This window comes from Pelophylax lessonae (assembly GCF_965119305.1).
Source record: "Pelophylax lessonae genome assembly, chromosome: 4".
In the NCBI taxonomy this organism is placed as follows: domain Eukaryota; kingdom Metazoa; phylum Chordata; class Amphibia; order Anura; family Ranidae; genus Pelophylax; species Pelophylax lessonae.
The window spans coordinates 408,472,875-408,491,947 of record NC_138771.1 but is presented as its reverse complement, the minus strand read 5'-3'; positions in this window follow the sequence as shown (position 1 = coordinate 408,491,947).

The following is a 19,073-nucleotide window of genomic DNA, read 5'->3' as shown; positions in this document are numbered from 1 at the left end:
CTGCCATTTGGTCTATGATTTTGAATAATCCAGACCAAAGCTGCTTGATTTTATCACAATTCCAGAATATGTGTAAAAGAGTTCCAGGAAGTGAACATCCTCTAAAACATTCTGGTGGGGATGTCTGCAAAAAATGTTTTGTTTTGGACTGGTGTGTAGTACCATCTAGTAAATACTTTTACTGCTGTCTCTCTAACTGACAGCGACCTACTACAGTTACGCAAATTGGACCACATCAGACTCTGCTGCTATTTTCCTTTGCAGATATAGTCTCATTTACTGGAACAGTAACATAATCACTATCAAATATGATATTTATGAAATATATTAAATAGGATTCACTTTAACAGGTTATGACAGGAGTGCATGCAAACGTATTAGCAGGGCAGCGTTCATGAGATACACGTTAGTTCCATTGTATAGTGTTTGGCGGGCATTTTACTACACCCGGGTTTCATTGAAAGCAATAGTGCATGGTCGCTTGTTCTCCCAACGGCGGGAAACTCAGGCATGCCACTCCGCTCGTGCATGAACATACACTCCTCTTTCTATTTAACTTTTGAATGTATACATGTGTGTGATTGGTTGTACTGTACAGCTATCCCCTCCAATTGTGAACCCCTCTTTTCTGACTATAAATAAACCAGGGCCCTGTGTAATAGCAAGGAACTCTTTCTGTTGACATTGATCAGGACACAATTTCTCTCTTTGTCGCCTAGGATTTCTTTATACAAAAGAGCTATACATTGTACTTTTCAGTACAAGGGATTAATGGCACTGGCTGCGTATTAATATCCGCAAGTTGCGCTTTTCAGCGCAGCGAAGTTCCCTGCACACCGAGCGAATGTCTATGTGCCAGACCCCATTTATTTCCACCACACTGAACAATGTCTTCAAGCTGTCCCCTATAAAGGGACCACCACCCAAATAGTGAGGAAATATACCTGCTGTCCAGGTATCATCCCTGACGTCCTGTACACAACATAACAAAAATATCTCCAAAAGAAAAACAAAAACCCAACCCTCCAAATAAAAGCCCACTTTTTTAAAGGATAGCTTATTTTAAAATGCTATGGATGGGTAAGCAGCCTAAAATGACCACTACTCTAAAATCAATAACAAACTAAAGTTAACTCTTCATGCAGTCTGTCTCCCTATTCTCTTCTTCAGCAACTTCCAATTGATTTACACTATTGCTTTCAACCCCCCCCCCCCTCCTGTTTATAGTGAGAGGGTTGGCTTATCCAAAAAACTCTCATTGGTCCTTGTAAGCCTGCTGGCAGTGGTTAAAAAGCCATGCAGTACACTGTGGCTGGAAAAAATATATATATTTAGGTAACCTGAACGTGATCCTTAAGCCTAAATAGTTTTCAGTGTGATTTTGAACCATTCTTAAAAAAATAAATAAAAAGCCTATGATTTGTTGATTGATAAAGAAGCTAGACCTGTATGTTCATTCTGTTTACCCCAAGGTGTAACTGTAGTGTACTTGCAACAACACAGTTAAGTACTGCTGGTGATACTCTTTTTATTTGCTCTTTAATTCATTTTTAGGGAAAGATTTCCGGGTATCCCCTTCTTTTCAGTCCAAACAATACCAATACACATAGGACAATGGAAAATGATAGAAACCTTTGTGTAGCAGCACTGCTTGGACCTGGAAGAAGGGGACAACCCAAAAACATGTCCTAAAAATGTAACTGCTACCACAAATGAACATGCACAGTACAGTACTCCATTTTGTACACTATAACCTAATGCAAAATACAAAGAATGAATCAGCAAAAAACAATAAAATAAAAAATCAGTTCGAGCTGCAATACGCAACTCCTCACCAGCACTGTTCCTAACAGACTTCCTGTGAGCTGAGGGGTCAAAAACCTGCTGACCCCTTGGACAGGAGAATACTGCAAAGAGTAGTGCCACTCCAGTATTTGAGATATTTCCCTGTTGGTTGAAAAGGACCTGTGTCACCACTGGATAGTCGTGTATGAAGATTTTAATTTTTTTCTGTACTCCAAGGAGAGAGTGCACACAGCACAAAGGTTATTTTAAGCCATGATTTTTCTAAATTCCCAACTTAGCCTTATATACAGCTTAAAGGTATTACCCAGGCCATCTAACAACATCAAACGAGGATATATGCAAACGGTCAAAATTTTGAGGTTTGTTTACCAATGCCAGAAGCCTGGCCAACAAGATGGGAGAGCTGGAGCTAATGATGTTTGAGGAGGACTTAGATTTTGTGGGGATAACAGAGACTTGGTTTGACAGCTCTCATGATTGGATGGCGACCATTCAGGGGTATTCCCTTTATCGTAGGGATATAGAAGGTAAAAAAGGGGGAGGAGTATGTCTGTATATTAAGAACAGTGTACAGGTAAATATGAGGGATGATATTAATAATGGAGCTATGGACGAGGCAGAATCCCTATGGGTAGAACTTAAAAGGGAAGGCACTATAGGGAAGGTAATATTAGGCGTATGCTATAGGCCCCCCAACCAGAGGGAGGAGGGGGAGGCGGACCTCCTTTTACAGATAGGATTGGCAGCAAGGATGGGAAATGCCATTATAATGGGGGACTTTAATTATCCAGATATAGACTGGGCAGAAGGAACCGCGCATTCAGCCAAGGCTAGGCAGTTCCTAAATGTTTTGCAGGACAATTTTATGGGTCAGATGGTGAACGCACCGACTAGAAACAATGCGGTACTTGACCTACTGATTACCAACAATACAGACCTGCTCACGGATATAGAAATACGGGACAACTTAGGAAACAGTGACCATAGGTCAATTAGATTCAGTATTTATCATAGTAATAGGAAACACAAGGGTAATATAAGGACACTGAATTTCAAAAGAGCCAATTTCCCAAAACAGTGCTCTCTGCTAGAAAATATCAAATGGGATAGAACCCTGGGAACAAAGAACACAGAGGAAAAATGGGAGTGCTTCAAGAGCATACTAAACAAAGGGATTAGCCAGTGCATTCCAAAGGGAAATACATTCAAAAGAGCAAAAATAAACCCTGGGAGGCTAAACTCCAACATAAAAATGCATATTAATACTAAAGAAAAGGCCTTCAAAAAATACAAGAGTGAGGGGTCATTGGCAGCATTCAAGCATTACAAAGAGTGTAATAAGATATGTAAAGACTAAATAAAGGCGGCTAATATAGAACACTAGAGACATATAGCGGAAGAGAGTAAAAAGAACCCCAAGAAATTCTTTAAGTATATAAACAGTAAGAAAGCGAGGGCCAGAACACATTGGCCCCATAAAAGACGATAAGGGAAATATGGCCACAGAGGACAGAGAAAAGGCGGAAGTGTTAAATAATTTCTTCTCTTCAGTCTTCCCAAAAGAATCGGGGGGCTACACTAACCAAGCTTGTAAGGCTAAACTAAATAATACACCTCAGGAAGTACCACCATGGCTAACAGAAGATAGACTTAGAACTAAAGTAGAGAAACTTAACATAAATAAATCACCGGGACCAGATGGCTTGCACCCAAGGGTTCTTAAAGAGCTCAGCCAGGTGATTGCCAGACCATTATTCCTGATCTTTAAGGATAGTCTACAGACGGGTATGGTGCCAGCTGATTGGAAAAAAGCCAACGTGGTACCAATATTTAAAAAGGGGCCGAGATATATCCCGGGTAACTATAGACTGGTCAGCCTAACATCAGTAGTCTGCAAGATTTTGGAGGGGATGTTAAGGGACCATATACAAGACTTTAGTAATGAAAACGGTATTATTAGTAGTAATCAGCATGGATTCATGAAAAATTGTTCTGGCCAAACCAATCTATTAACCTTCTACTTTGAAGTGAGCTGCACCCAGATAAAGGTAAGCCTGTGGATGTGGTGTATCTGGACTTTGCAAAGGCATTTGACACCTTTCCCCACAAACGCTTACTGTACAAACTAAGGAATGTAGGTATGGACCATAGGGTGAGTACCTGGATAGAGAACTGGCTCCAGGGGAGAGTCCAGAGGGTGGTGATAAATGGGGAGTACTCGGATTGGTCGGGTGTGAAAAGTGGGGTCCCCTAAGAATCTGTCCTGGGACCAATCTTGTTTAATTTATTCATAAATTATCTAGAGGAGGGGATATCTAGCACAATCTTGGTATTTGCAGATGATACTAAACTAAGCATTCTTCTATGCAGGATGTGGAAATCTTACAAGTGGACCTGAACAAAATAATGGAGTGGGCAACTACATGGCAGATGAGGTTTAATGTTTAAAAATGTAAAGTAATGCACTTTGGCGTCAGAAACACAAAAGCAAGCTACTCACAAGGGGGGAAACTTCTGGGTGAATCCAAGATGGAAAAGGACCTGGGGGTCGTAGTGGACAACAGGCTTGGCAGTGGCATGCAATGCCAAGCCCCTGAAAGCAAAGCCAACAGAATACTGGCATGTATAAAAAAGGGGATTCACTCCAGAAATAAAGAGATTATTCTCCCACTCTACAAGACTCTGGTCCGGCCACATCTGGAGTATGCTGTCCAGTTCTGGGCACCGGTCCTCAGGAAGGATGTGCTTGAACTGGAGAGAGAGTCCAGAGAAGGGCAACAAAAATAATTAGGGGAATGGAAGGCATCGGCTATGAGGAAATACTACAAGCATTGAACTTATTCTCTCTGGAGAAGAGACGCATGAGGGGAGATATGATATCAATGTACAAATACTGTACTGGTGAGGACCCTAGCATAAGGAACAAACTTTTTAGAGAAAGGGAATACAATAAGACACGTGGCCACTCACTAAATCTAGAGGAAAAACGGTTTAACCTTAAAATACATAAGGGGTTCTTCACTGTCAGAGCAGTAAGGATGTGGAATTCGCTTCCACAAGCAGTCGTATCAACAGGGAGCATCGATAGTTTCAAAAAACTATTAGATGGGCACCTTAAAGACCACAACATACAAGGGTATACAATGTACTAACACACACACACATCATAGGTTGAACTGGATGGACTGATGTCTTTTTTCAACCTCACAAACTATGTAACTATGTAACAGTTGTCTCATTTTCCCATCTGAAACGGCAAAGCATTCATAAATACTTAGATAATATAATTCATAAATATAAAATGGACCCAAATGCTTATAGTATATCTGCAATGAGAAAAGTATGGAGGTTGCTTCCTTTTTTAAAAATGCTTGTTTCCTGGTCTATACTTGCATGACAGATTATAAGCCAACATGTTTGAAATGAGTGTCAGAATTACTCATGTCTTTTTCTTCTTTCAGGTCAGTGGAACTAGCATTCTCAAAAGGAGACGTCAGCAATGACAGCCTACAAAGTTGTCTTCAGATACATATACTATTATTAGTAGAGTCCTTTTGTGTGAGAGGCAGGCTTCTTAGGATATCCACACTAGAATCATCAATTTAACCACTTCAATACAGGGCACGTTTACCCTCTTTCTGCCCAGGCCAATTTTAAGCTTTCAGCACTGTTGCAATTTGAATGACAATTGCTCGGTCATGCAACACTGTACACACATGAAATCTTTATCATTTGTTTCACACAAATAGAGCTTTATTTTGGTGGTATTACATAATCACTAGGTTTTTGATTTTTTGCTAAATAAATGAAAAAATACAGAAAATATTGAAAATATTGAAAAAAACACAGTTTTCTTTGTTTCTGTTAAATTTTGCAAATAAATAATCTTTCTTTATAAATGTAGGCCAAAATGTATTCTTCTCCATTTCTTTGGTGAAAATAACCCAAATCAGTGTTTATTATTTTGTCTGTAAGAAAGTTATAGAGTATAGAGTCTACAAACTATGGTTTATACAGTATATCTAAAAATGAATCAATCCTGATTTACTGACGGCCTCAATTCTTGAGGTCCAAAAACACCAGGACAGTACATATATCTTCCAAATTACCCCTTTTTGGAAAGTAGACAGTCCAAGGTGTTTAGAGTTCATTGCACCTAGGACTATAGGGCTATGTTTGAGTAGCTCGATGAGCAATTTTAATTCATCTGTTTCTGAGTATATTTTTTGATGATTTTTCTTAATAAATATCCTGGGATGGTGCACCCTCTTTTGTTTGTTTATTGTAGTGGCTTCAGGGCGTTCCCAGTTCGAGAAGGCAGCAAGGCTTGAGGCTATATCCCTGTACTGTGGAGCTATTATTTATACCTTTCATTAGGGTATCACACTTTCGAGCAGAAAGTTTTGCCCTGGTATTTTGTACCAGGCATGGCAAGTTTTTTTGAAGTTGTAATTTTTTGTTACAATTTTTTGAAAAATTAATGTTTTTTTCACAATTTGTTTTTTTTTTTTTTTTTACGCACTGTCACCAGTGCAGTACAACAGGGACACTGACTAGTGACATTTTTTTTCTATTTTTTTTTTCAGCACACATCCTTAACATAAAATTACTCTTCACCTTATTTGTGAAGTTTGTATTTCTTAGATACAGTTGGCTGTGATTGTTGGTTGATGTTTTTTTTTTTGTTGAAATATATTCAGAACTAATCAAATTCTAGCATGTGTCGAGTTTAACCACTTTATGTCCAGCCACCGCAGATGTACTGCGGCAGGCTGGCTCTCCCAGGCAAACCCTTATACATGTACAGCGCACGCCGCGGGCTTTGCTGCTTAATGACCAGGCCCTATTTTGCGATTCGGCACTGCATTAATTTAATGGGCAATTGCGCAGTCGTGCGACACTGTGCCCAAATAAAATTTATGTCCTTTTTTTCCCCACAAATAGAGCTTTCTTTTGGTGGTATTTGATCACCTGCTTGATCATTTTGCACTATAAACAAAAAAAGAGCGACAATTTTGAAAAAAAACAAAACAATATTTTTCACATTCTGCTATATGACATTCCCAAAAAAAACGTAAAAATCTAATTTTAGGCTAATTTGTTTTCTGCTACATATTTTTGGTAAAAAAAAAATCACAATAAGCGTATTTTGATTAGTTTGCGCAAAAGTTATTGCGTCTACTAACTACGGGAAAGATTTATGTCATTTTTATTGTTTTTTTTTTTCTTACTAGTAATGGCGGCAATCTGCGATTTTTTGCAGGGCTGCGACATTGCGACGGACAGATTGGACCCACAAGTGACATTTTCGACACTTTCGGGGGTACCAGTGACGTTACTATGGTAATCAGTGCTAAAAATATGCACTGTTATTGTAATAATGCCATTGGCAGGGAAGGGGTTAATACAATTTTTTGGGGTGGAGGGGCGCAAACAGAAAAATGTAATAGGCATTGCTTTGCGTCAAAAAGCACTGTAAAAGGGTCACAAAAGTGTGAAAGGGGCCTTCAGTAGTCAAGGTATAGTGTGCCCCTTCAATGCAGAGTGCCCAGCGTGCCCCCTTTCAATGCAGAGAGACCAGGGTGCCCCCATGCAATGCAGAGAGACCAGCGTGCCCCCTTTCAATGCAGAGAGACCAGCGTGCCCCCATTCAATGCAGAGAGACCAGTGTGCCCCCTTTCAATACAGAGAGACCAGCGTGCCCCCTTTCAATGCAGAGAGACCAGCGTGCCCCTATTCAATGCAGAGAGACCAGCGTGCCCCCTTTCAATGCAGAGAAACCGGCGTGCCCCCTTTTAATGCAGAGAGACCAGCGTGCCCCCTTTCAATGCAGAATGACCAGCGTGCCCCCTTTCAGTGCAGAGAGACCAGCGTGCCCCCTTTTAATGCAGAGAGATCAGTGTGCCCCATTCAATGCAGAGAGATCAGTGTGCCCCCATTCAATGCAGAAAGATCAGTGTTCCCTCATTCAATGCACAGAGGAGTCACTTACAGTCAGGCTCGGCACACAGCAGCAGCTATCAATACTCGGTTGGGTCGGGATTCGGGAACGCTGAGGCTCTGGGACCTCTCACTCAGCGACGGCGTCCGGTCCTTCTGAAGCAGCAGCAGAGAGTGAGACAAAGACATCTGGGCCGGCTCAGGCGGGAAGCAGAGACAGTGAAGGTGATGCCCAGACACTGCCCCTATGATGTCAGACGTCCACCAATCACAGGACACAGAATCGCAAGTGGTAGTGAGAACTCTGCGCCCCGAGCACAATCTAAAGGGCCGCCAATCAAGCTTAACAAAAACAGGCACATGACCACAAAACTTCCACCCCTCTCCACCCTCTCCATAGCAGCAGTGTTGGCCGGCGCCCCCCTGCCATTAAAGGAACACCTTTTTTTTTTTTTGCCTTGGGGGGCAGCGCCCCTGCACCCCACATTGACCAGCCGCCATTGCTTTACACCAAGTTCACTATATGGACCACTTATTTATTTTTACATGGTGATCATATCTCTTCCTACTTGCCTCTTCTCAAGAGATAATAAATTCAGTTCTGCTCATAGTTGAGCTACTCCAGTTCTCTTATCAGTTGGGTTGCCCGTCTCTGTCTCTTCTCACTCTTCCCCAATATCCTTTTTGTGAACTGGTGCCCAAAACTGAAGTTCATATTCTAGATGAGGTCTTACTAATGCTTTGTAGGGGGGGGGGGGGGGAATGTTGTCTTTTTCCAAATCCAAAGTCTATTTCTTGACAAGAAATACAACTTATACAAGAAAGTATTTTGCTAGCTTTATAAACTTCAGTTTGGCATTGCATGCCATTATTAGGTTTATGATCTACCAGTATGCCCAGATCCTTCTTGATCGTGCATGCATGTTTTAGCCCCCAAGAGCATAACGTTGTATTTATCAACATTAAATAGCATTAGCCACTGAGTTGCCCAATCAAATAATGCAATAAGATCTACTTGTAATTTTGTAGACATCCTATAAAATATTAGTGCTTTATATCCAGACTAGAGGACTTTTAAACCCTATTTTTTAACATGTTTGCTATAAAATACAAAGGTATAGTGCGGTAGTGTGCCTATGTTACTTTAGCTTAGAAAATAGTTTTTGGTTAGTATTTCTAGTTAATGTCCACTAACCATTGATGAAAGATTTACCGACTTTTAGCATTGTAACAAAGATTACAGCTGTAAATGACAACTGTTGTGCATGGCAAAGCCAGAGACTGTATATCAGTAGAGTATAGACACAGTGCACAACACAGCCGGCAATGCATGTAAGTCCAGATGTGGGAAGGAGTTAAGTCATTTTTGGTAAGATTGCTGTCAGATAAAATTTGGCCTGGCTTAATAGAAGTTAGGAGCCCAACATATTGTTTAGATATTATTTGTACTACAAGCCTGGGTTTAAAGGGCTTTAACCTTTCCCATTTTAAGAGGAAATAAGTATGAAGTGTTGATTTTGCTATTTCCTATGTTAATATTGCAGATTCACAGATGTGTCTCTTCACACTGATACATCTGTTCACTTAAACCAGCTTTCATAAGCAAGTACAGCATTGTAAATTTAATATTTCAGATTTTCTTTGGAAGTTTATTAATGACAAATGAGTTTTAAAGTACTAAGATTATACTTACTTTAACCTTATAAAATTAATGTCAGCTTTAATATGCTTTTAAAACATTAGTCTAGCAGTTTCAAATAAAAGACAAAGGGCATGATTTTAAAGATTTCTTCAGTCTGCAAATGTAAAATGCTTTTTTTTTTTTCATGATGATTGAAAAACTGGGCACTCTTTATGTCCTACACTGAGCCCCTTGCCACCAGCGCTCCACCCAATCCCTTGATTTGCTGCTAAAGGCTCTAGAAAGCAATTTTTTGACATTTTTGTTAAATGTTAGGCTACTGTTTGGTATCAGTTTGCTGCATTAAAAATCCAGAAATAAAAATGTAATCAATTGCAGCTTACCAGATTATAAATGTTGTGGTTGCATTCGTTTTCTTCTTTAGGCTGTTTTTTTTTTTTACACCTGGAAATCCTTGAAATAACAGAAAGTTGTCGTAGTCTTTAAAGGCTGTTTTACCATTTGTGTATTATAGTGTTTTTTTCAGTCAAAATGCATTAAAATGCCATTAAATTGAAAATTATAGATGTGAAATTCAGATATCATGATCGTCCAAGAGCAAACAAATGTGTTAAGATTGTAGAAGCACCTTGCTCTACAATGCTGACAGGCATGTTTAATCTCTACCTCCCACAACCTCCCACCTTGGCATATTTTAGCACTTTATTTAATCTTCCATGGACTTTTTATTCTGGACTTTAATTTTTCAGTTATCACTTGGGTGATTTTAAGTTTTTTTCACAATCCAATTCATGAGCATTCATAATAATATTTGTCATGCATTTTCATTATTAATACCAGTGAATGCATTGACAACATGCACTGTCAATGTGTTCAATTTGTTGTTGGCTTGAGTTTTTTTTGGGAAAGACAGATTTATATTGGCATAAAGATAGTTCAGTTAGTTAGTTCAAATGTTGCCATCATCCCTATTTAAATTCTTGCATTGTTTCCATTCCTCTTTATGGGACTTTATCACTACAACAAAAGATTTGCAAAGATTCATTTCTATAAAAAAATTTAATTTTTATTCAAGATATAAATATACATTTCAAGATTTCACTATATATGGTTATTTGCTGGGTGGTACAGACCAAGACCATAGAAGACTAGACATCACTCAAGGACTCAAGGTTTACTTGCAGCTTGTTAATAGGATGGGAATCCAACGTGTTAATGAAATTTCAAATAGTATTTTCATCAGGGATACAGTGCTACCCTATAACGTAGAAAAAAAAAAAATAACAATAATTTCTGTTTTTCACAGTTTATCCTAACAACAGTCAAACATATTTACAGAGTGCTACTCACATAGATGCAAACCAACCCAATGCTCATACAAATGTCTACCTCTCCTCATGGATCTCGAGTACAGTAAAATATCTCGCCAAGAAGGGGGACGATGGTTCCCACAGAGGCATTCAGGCAATTTAATGTTAAAAAGGATTAACAAAAAAAGGTTTTTGGCCATTTAAGCAGCAATGGCATAATGTAAATACATTAAAAAAATCAATTGAGCATTTTCATTTAGGTTAAGTATTGTTTGTAAATGTTTTTGTGATGCAAACTGCTAGCTGTAAACCAATGCTTTTTAAATGGTTTAATATCCATATTTTTCCATAGGTAAGTATATATGTTCGCCAGCACACCTTGGATCTTGCATAGCAGTCCAAAACTTTTTATTGCGAAAGGATCATATCATAGCAAGGTAAATGCAATGTTTCGGAGCCACGCAGGACCCCTTCATCAGGCATGCCTGACATGTAAAAATACATAGAGAATATACACCGGGCCTAGAGACTATGGTGTCTGTGTATGCTTGACACACTCCGTCTGGAGACTCATCAGTATATCAGACAGCCTCAACTAGGTCATGGGGAGCCACCGCAGCCAAATAGCAGTAACAATGTAAAGAAGGATGGGGGCTATAGAACAGCTCCGTGGGAACGGCTGCATTAAGGGATGCTCACACCAACTATGTTAATTTGAAAAAATCTTTATTGAAGAGCAAAAAAGACACAGTGTCTAAAATGCCCCCTATGGGGGAACAGTGTACAAAATATAAAGGTATCAATGGTGAAAATATACAACAAACATGACAATCAACATAAAACAATGACTCACACACATGCCTGACATGTACTGCATGACCCAGAGACGTTGAACTTATCATGTTATGATGCGATCCTTTCGCAATAAAAAGTTTTGCACTGCTAGGCAAGATCCTTGGTGTGCTGGCAAACATGTATTCTTATCTGTGATATATCCAGTGTCCAACCGGTGATCGCTGCAGCACCCATTATAGAAATGCCTGTATCCAGGAATGGGTGCGATGGGAATATAAACTATACTATCATGTTTCCATAAGGACAGGATGGAACCCCAACCTAGCAAGGAATGCCTCCCTCTGAGTTAGAGGGAGGGCTCCTTTAAGATCTTGCTGCCAGGCTGTGATTCAGAGGGCGGGCTGTTTCTTTCAAAGGCACAGGTGTCCATTATGGAGATGCTCTCTGTTGGCGGATAATTGATGTTCGGGTTGGTAAAGGCTTAGCCCCAGGTTAGGCAAAAATACCCATAATAAAGAAAAATGTGCTGCGTCAGATACATAAATATTAATCAATATCTTGAGTGATACGTAAAGGGGAAATAAATCAATGAATCACCACAAAATAGTGTCCATCAAAAAAATTAAAGTGATAAAAATACATAAAAGGTGAAATAAATCAATAAATCACCCCAAAAAAGTTTCCATCATTTTTTTTTTTAAATCATATATTAACTGATGTGAAAAGAATATATAAAGTAAGTGTGAGTAAAAAATATTCAAGATAAATCAGTGCACAAAGAAAGTCCCAGTGACAGCCAAGTCCAAAGAATCCAGAAGACTCCTGCAGTCTCCTACACCTCCATAGTGATCAATTGAATAAGGTGCTTCTGCATCCACCACCAATAAGAAATCAAGCCTCTCACCTTCTTATCTGACCCAAGAGTCACCAATGGGTCAGATAAAGCAGTTCCCTTCTGGGATAAGCTGACAGGCTAATCTCAGGAACCACACTGGATCACTCGTAGTTCACACCAGGCATATTGACAAGGGGGAAAGCAAAAAATTTGAATGCTCTCTCTCTGGTCTGTGTATCAGCTCCATGCGCGTGCATAGAAATTAACACATATGTAAGTCACTTCCGCAAATGTAAACAGTGTTCAAACCACACATATGAGGTATCGCCAGGATCATTAGAGTAAGAGAAACAATTCTAGCAGGTAACCTGTAAAAAAAACGATGCATAAGAGATTTTTAAGTAGCATACTTTGTCGCCATTCCATGAGCGTGCACAATTTTAAAGCATGACATATTAGGTATCTATTTACTCGGCGTAACATCATCTTTCATATTATGCAAAAAAATTGGACTAACCTCACTGTGCAAATACAATGTGACATAAAATTTTGCAATGACGGCATTTTATACTCTAGGGTCTCTGCTAAAAAATATATATATAATGTTTAGGGGTTCTAAGTAATATTCTAGCAAAAAATACAGATTTGTTTCTTGTAAGCAACAAATGTCAGAAAAAGGCCTAGTCTTCAAGTGGTTACCGGATAGCAGTAAGTGTTTTTGTATATATACAGGTGCATCTCATAAAATTAGAATATCATGAAAAAGTTAATTTATTTCAGTAATTCAATTCAAAAAGTGAAACTCGTATATTTTATATAGATGCATTACATACAACATGCATTGTCTTTCTTTTAATTTTGATAATTATGGCTTACAGCTAGCAAAAACCCAAAATTCATTATCTCAGAAATTTAAAATATTACATAGGACCAATGAAAAAAAAAGGATTTTTAATACAGAAATGTTGGCTTACTGAAAAGTATGTCCATGTACAGTGTAGTCCATGTACTCAATACTAGGTCGGGGTTCTTTTGCATGAATTACTGCATCAATGCGGCGCGGAAGGGAGGCAATCAGCCTGTGGCACTGAGGAGGTAATATGGAAGCCCAGATTGCTTTGATAGCGGCCTTCAGCTCGTCTGCATTGTTGGGTTGGGTGTCTCTCATCTTCCTCTTGACAATACCCCACAGATTCTCTATGGGGTTTATGTCAGGTAAGTTTTCTGGTCAATCAAGCACAGAGACAACATGATCATTAAATCAGGTATTGGTACTTTTGGCAGTATGGGTAGGTTCCAGGTCCTGCTGGAAAATAAAATCAGCATCTCCATGAAGCTGGTCAGCAGAGGGAAGCATTAAGTGCTCCAGAATTTCCTGGTAGAGGGCTGTGTTGACTTTGGACTTAATAAAGCACAGTGGACCAACCTCAGCAGTTGACATGGCTCCCCAAATCATCAATGACTGCGGAAACTTCACACTGGACCTCATGCAACTTGGATTCCGTGCCCCTCCACTCTTCCTCCAGACTCTGGTTCCTTGATTTCCAGATGAAATGCAAAATTGTCCACATTCCGTGATGATTTGGGGAGCCATGTCATCTGGTGTTGGTCCACTGTGTTTTATCAAGTTCAAAGTCAGCACAGCCCATATATACAGTATCTCACAAATGTGAGTACACTTCTCACATTTTTGTAAATATTTTATTATATCTTTTCATGTGACTACACTGAAGAAATGACACTTTGCTATAATGTAAAGTAGTGAGTGTACAGCTTGTATAACAGTGTAGATTTGCTGTCCACTCAAAATAACTCAACACACAGCCATTAATGTCTAAACCGCTGGCAACAAGAGTGAATATCAAAATTGGGCCCAAAGTGCCAATATTTTGTGTGGCCACCATTTTTTTTTTACCAGCACTGGCTTAACCCTATTGGGCATGGAGTTCCCTAGAGCTTTACAGATTGCCACTGGAGTCCTCTTCCACTTCTCCACGATGACATCACAGAGCTAGTGGATGTTAGAGACCTTGCGCTCCTCCACCTTCCGTTTGAGAATGCCCCACAGATGCTCAATAGGGTTTAGGTCTGGAGACATGCTTGGCCAGTCCATCGCCTTTACCCTCAGCTTCTTTAGCAAGCAGTGATCATCTTGGAGGTGTGTTTGAGGTCATTATCATGTTGGATTACTGCCCTGCGTCCCAGTCCTTGAAGGGAGGGGATCATGCTCTGCTTCAGTATGTCACAGTACATGTTGACATTCATGGTTCCCTCAATGAACTGTAGCCCCCCAGTGTTGGCAGCACTCATGCAGTCCCATACCATGACACTCCCACCACAATGCTTGACTGTAGGCAAGACACACTTGTCTTTGTACTCCTCACCTGTTTGCCGCCACACACGCTTGTCACAATCTGAATCAAATACGTTTATCTTGGTCTCATCAGACCAAAGGACATGGTTCCAGTAATCTATTTCCTTACTCTGCTTGTGCATCATCTTTATAAGAGGCTTCCTTCTGGGATCTCTGATTCTTAAACAAGGTAAAGACCCCCTTTGATCCAGTTAGCTAATGCTAAGGTTCTGGCTTAAAGGATTACACCAATGCTATCCTACCTCATTGATATGTACCATACAGGTTTTTTTTCAAGAAAGAGAGGCTAGAGATAATGCGTTAAGGGCCTTATCAATCATACATTTTGTTAATGGAAACCCCCATCCAACATTACTATTAAAAGGATAACTCCTCTTTCATGGGACAAAAAAAAATAAAATAAAATAAATATAGCATATACAATTTCTAAACAATTCATATTGTAATTGAATGTTATTAGGTTTATTGGAACAGAGAAAAGATGGCTTTATCATAGAAAACTAAATGAAACAAAAAAAATACAAAAAAATTAATAGGTACTGTACATTTTTAACATAAGTAAAAATGCATTTAAAAAGTTGTAATGGCAGGTAAAAATATTTTTTTATGGGACTGCCTAGGTCATTAACTGGATGAAGGTGAATGTTTTCACTTGTCCTTTACCATGTATAATTCAGTGGTTATATTATCCCCATATAACCCCAACTTCCCAGAGCCTCCCCTCCTGCTATAACTGAAAAGGAGGAGGGGGTGGATGAGCAAGAAGTACAAAAAGAGGGGGAGTAGGAGTAGAGGGAGGAGGAGGTGGGGGTGGTGGTGCAGGAGGTGGAGGAGGAGGAAGAGGTCACATTAGCAAGGCTTGCCACCTACTACCTCCATGGGGTAGCACCTCTACCTCTCCCTTCAAGATTACCTGTTATTGTTTTTATTTTAATGTCTTTATTTGGGCAAGTGTAGGCAGCATATGTCTGCAGGAGTCTACACCTAATTTTGGCTTCTCTCTACTATTTCCAACTCCATTTGCTACTGCCTGTCCTTCCCCCTGCATTGTGGAAAGGGGGAAACCTATCGCTGTAAGTTTGTTCCCTGCCACACAATCTCCAATGCCTTGGCTAATCTGGAATAAATAAAAATAAATAAATATAAAAATACATTTTATAAAGGAATAAAATGGGTAAAAAAAAAAAAGGAATTGCCAATGAGAATCTGCTACTCTGGGGCAACTTAGGCCACAACATTTCCACTGGATTACATAGGAGAGACGTTCCATTGAACCAGGCTGCTTGCATACTGTCCAGGAACTGTACAATATTTATGGCGATTGTCCTTTAGATAATTTACCTTTATTCTTCCACTTTTCTATTTCTACTTGATTTTATTAACACTAGATGGCACAGGGTAGTGAGTTTTCTCACTTATCTCTGGTAATTTTTATTGAGTTGTTGCTCTGACATTCAGAACACTTTGGAACTTAGTCCAGGTCAAATATTTTCATACTTCTTTGTTACCCTTTTCCAATCTGGCTTTTATTGTATGCCATTTGTACTGTGGCCTTCTCACTCTGACTCTGTCTCTTGCTTCTATTCTAAAGTGACCAGATTTTTAAAATGAAATCTGGGGACATATTTTTTATTTTGTTTTTTTGATTGGCAAATGGTAAACTATTTTATTAGCATATTTTCCTCAAATTATAGATGCAGTGTATGTGATATGTGTTTATGGAATGATTGTATTATATACTGTATATGTTATTTCTCACATTTTGTCCATGAGACAACACCACTGTGGGCGGCACAGTGGTGTAGTGGTTAGCACTTTCACCTAGCAGCAAGAGGGTCGCTGGTTCGAATCCCAACCACAACACTACCTGCCTGGAGTTTGCATGTTCTCCCTGTGCCTGCGTGGGTTTCCTCCGGGTACTCCGGTTTCCTCCCACACTCCAAAGACATGCTGGGAGGTTAATTGGATCCTGGAAAAAATTGGCCCTACTATGTATGTATGAATGTGAGTTAGGGACCTTAGATTGTAAGCTCCTTGAGGGCAGGGACTGATGTAAATGTGCAATGTATATGTAAAGCGCTGTGTAAATTGACAGCGCTATATAAGTACCTGAAATAAATAAATAATACTCCTTAGAATCTTTTGAGATATGACTACCAAATGTTATGAACATAAGGTAGAGAAGTGAAGAGTTCAGGAGAGTGTTACATAAAGAATGTAGGGTTAAGAAGTGCTAGATAAAGAATGCAGGGCTAAGTAGCACTCATGAGCGTGCTACATAAAGCCTGCAGGGGTGCACTACATAAAGAATGCAGGGCACAGGAGTGTGCTACATAAAGAATGCAGGGCTCAGGAGTGCGCTACATAAAGAATGCAGGGCTCAGGAGTGCGCTACATAAAGAATGCAGGGCTCAGATGTGCCCATAAATGCAGTCTCACTAGTGGTCATCCAATGTAGCCTGGCCAGTATCCAACAATGCAGCCTGATCAGTACCCAGCAATGTAGCCTGACCAGTATCCAGCAATGCAGCCTCACCAGTATCCAGCAATGCAGCCTCACCAGTACTCATCTATGCAGCCTGACCAGTACCCATCTAATACAGCCTCGCCAGTGCAGTGCCCAGCAATGCAGCCTGATCAGTGCCCATCAGAGCAGCCTCACCAGTGCCTATCCAATGCAGCCTCACCAGTGCCTAGCAATGCAGCTTCACCAGTGCCTAGCAATGCAGCCTCACCCATGCCTATCCAATGCAGCCTCATCAGTTCCCATCTATGCAGCCTCACCAGTGCACAGCAATGCAGCTTCACCAGTGCCCAGCAATGCAGCCTCACCAGTGCCCAGCAATTCAGCCTGACCACTAACCATCCAATACAGCCTCACCAGTGCCTAGTAATGAGGCCTGACCAGTGTCCATCAATGCAGCCTCACCAGTACCCATAAATGCAATCTGGCCAGTGCCCAGCAATGTGGCCCCACGGGGGATAAAAAAGCGAGACAAAAAGAGAGCCAGCCGGCCGATCATCACACAGGCCGGCGTCGCCCGCTGTGTCAGCTTTACCCACCTCCTGGATCGGCTCCTACCTATGATAGACAGCACATGTCCCGGCATTGGGCAATTGTGCTGGCTATCAAAGAAGCCAAACCAGGAGGCGGGACTTTGTGTGACGGCGGGTGACTGGCAATTCAAATTAAACCTGACACAGCGGGGTGTGCCACCCAGGAGCACCCCCCTCTACCTCAGCTTCCGCCCAGGATCAGCTCTGCACATAGCACTGCCCCTACAATACAGTGTCCTCAATCCGGGGAAGTCTGGTCACCCTATTCTTCTCTTTTATGTTTTTTCTTTCTGTCCTCTTGCTTGCTGTCTTTTGCTTCCTCTCATTATGCCTTTCTTTCTCTTTTCCTATGCCTCTCATTGTCTATCTTGCCCACTTCCTGACTCTTTTTCTCTTTTCTCTTGCTTCCTTTCTGTTTCTATATATCTCTAGCTTTACGTTTTTTTTTTTATCTCTATGTACCTCATCCATCATTTTTTTTCTCTGGCTTTATCTGTCATTTTTTGTTTTTCTGTCGCTTTTTGTCTGTTTCACTCTTTCTCACTCATTCTCTTTTAGTCTAGATTTCTGTAGCCCTTTTTCTTTGTCTCTTTCCCTCTTGCATTCTGTCTGTCGCTTTCTCTCTTCAATAATGACATCTTTTTTTTTTTTTTCTCGTTCAATCATTTTTATTGAGAAAAAAATAAGTACAAGCAAACATAAGTATCATAAAGAACGTTGTAAAACAGATATACTCATAGAAACTATGTAAGGTACAATTCTCCAAGAGTAAGAATCATGAAAGTAATGTTCCAACAAACATTGTGAAAAACCATGGGCCTGGAAACCAGGCAACTACTGAGGAATTCTTTATAACAAAGAGTCGTAAAGGAATTATAACTGAGAACGAAGTAACTCTTGGAGAGTCCGTAACATTGAACACTGAAGTTTAGGTAAGTGCTGTCCCAAAATCCCCCTAAGAGTCTCCAAGATGAATACAAGATGAGGAGAACAGTAGCATCGGTGGTTAGATCCCTGCCCCCGAGCACCCCATAGGGTTGCGATACATTCGGGGAACAGGGTACACACCAGTGCAAGACAGCGTCCCCAAGAACGGCAGGGAGCCATCGGCTATTTTGCACACATAAGGAAGGTGGAGGCTAATAGTGAGGAATCCGGGAGAGCTACAATCCGCTAAATTACACCGTAAACCCACTGGAGATGGGTAGCGAGGGAGAGGCAGGGGAAAGGGAAGCGGGGATGTGAAAGGGAGGGAAGGCCGGAGATAGAAGGGGGAAAAGGGGGAGAAGAGTGGAAGAGAGAAGTCACCGGGGG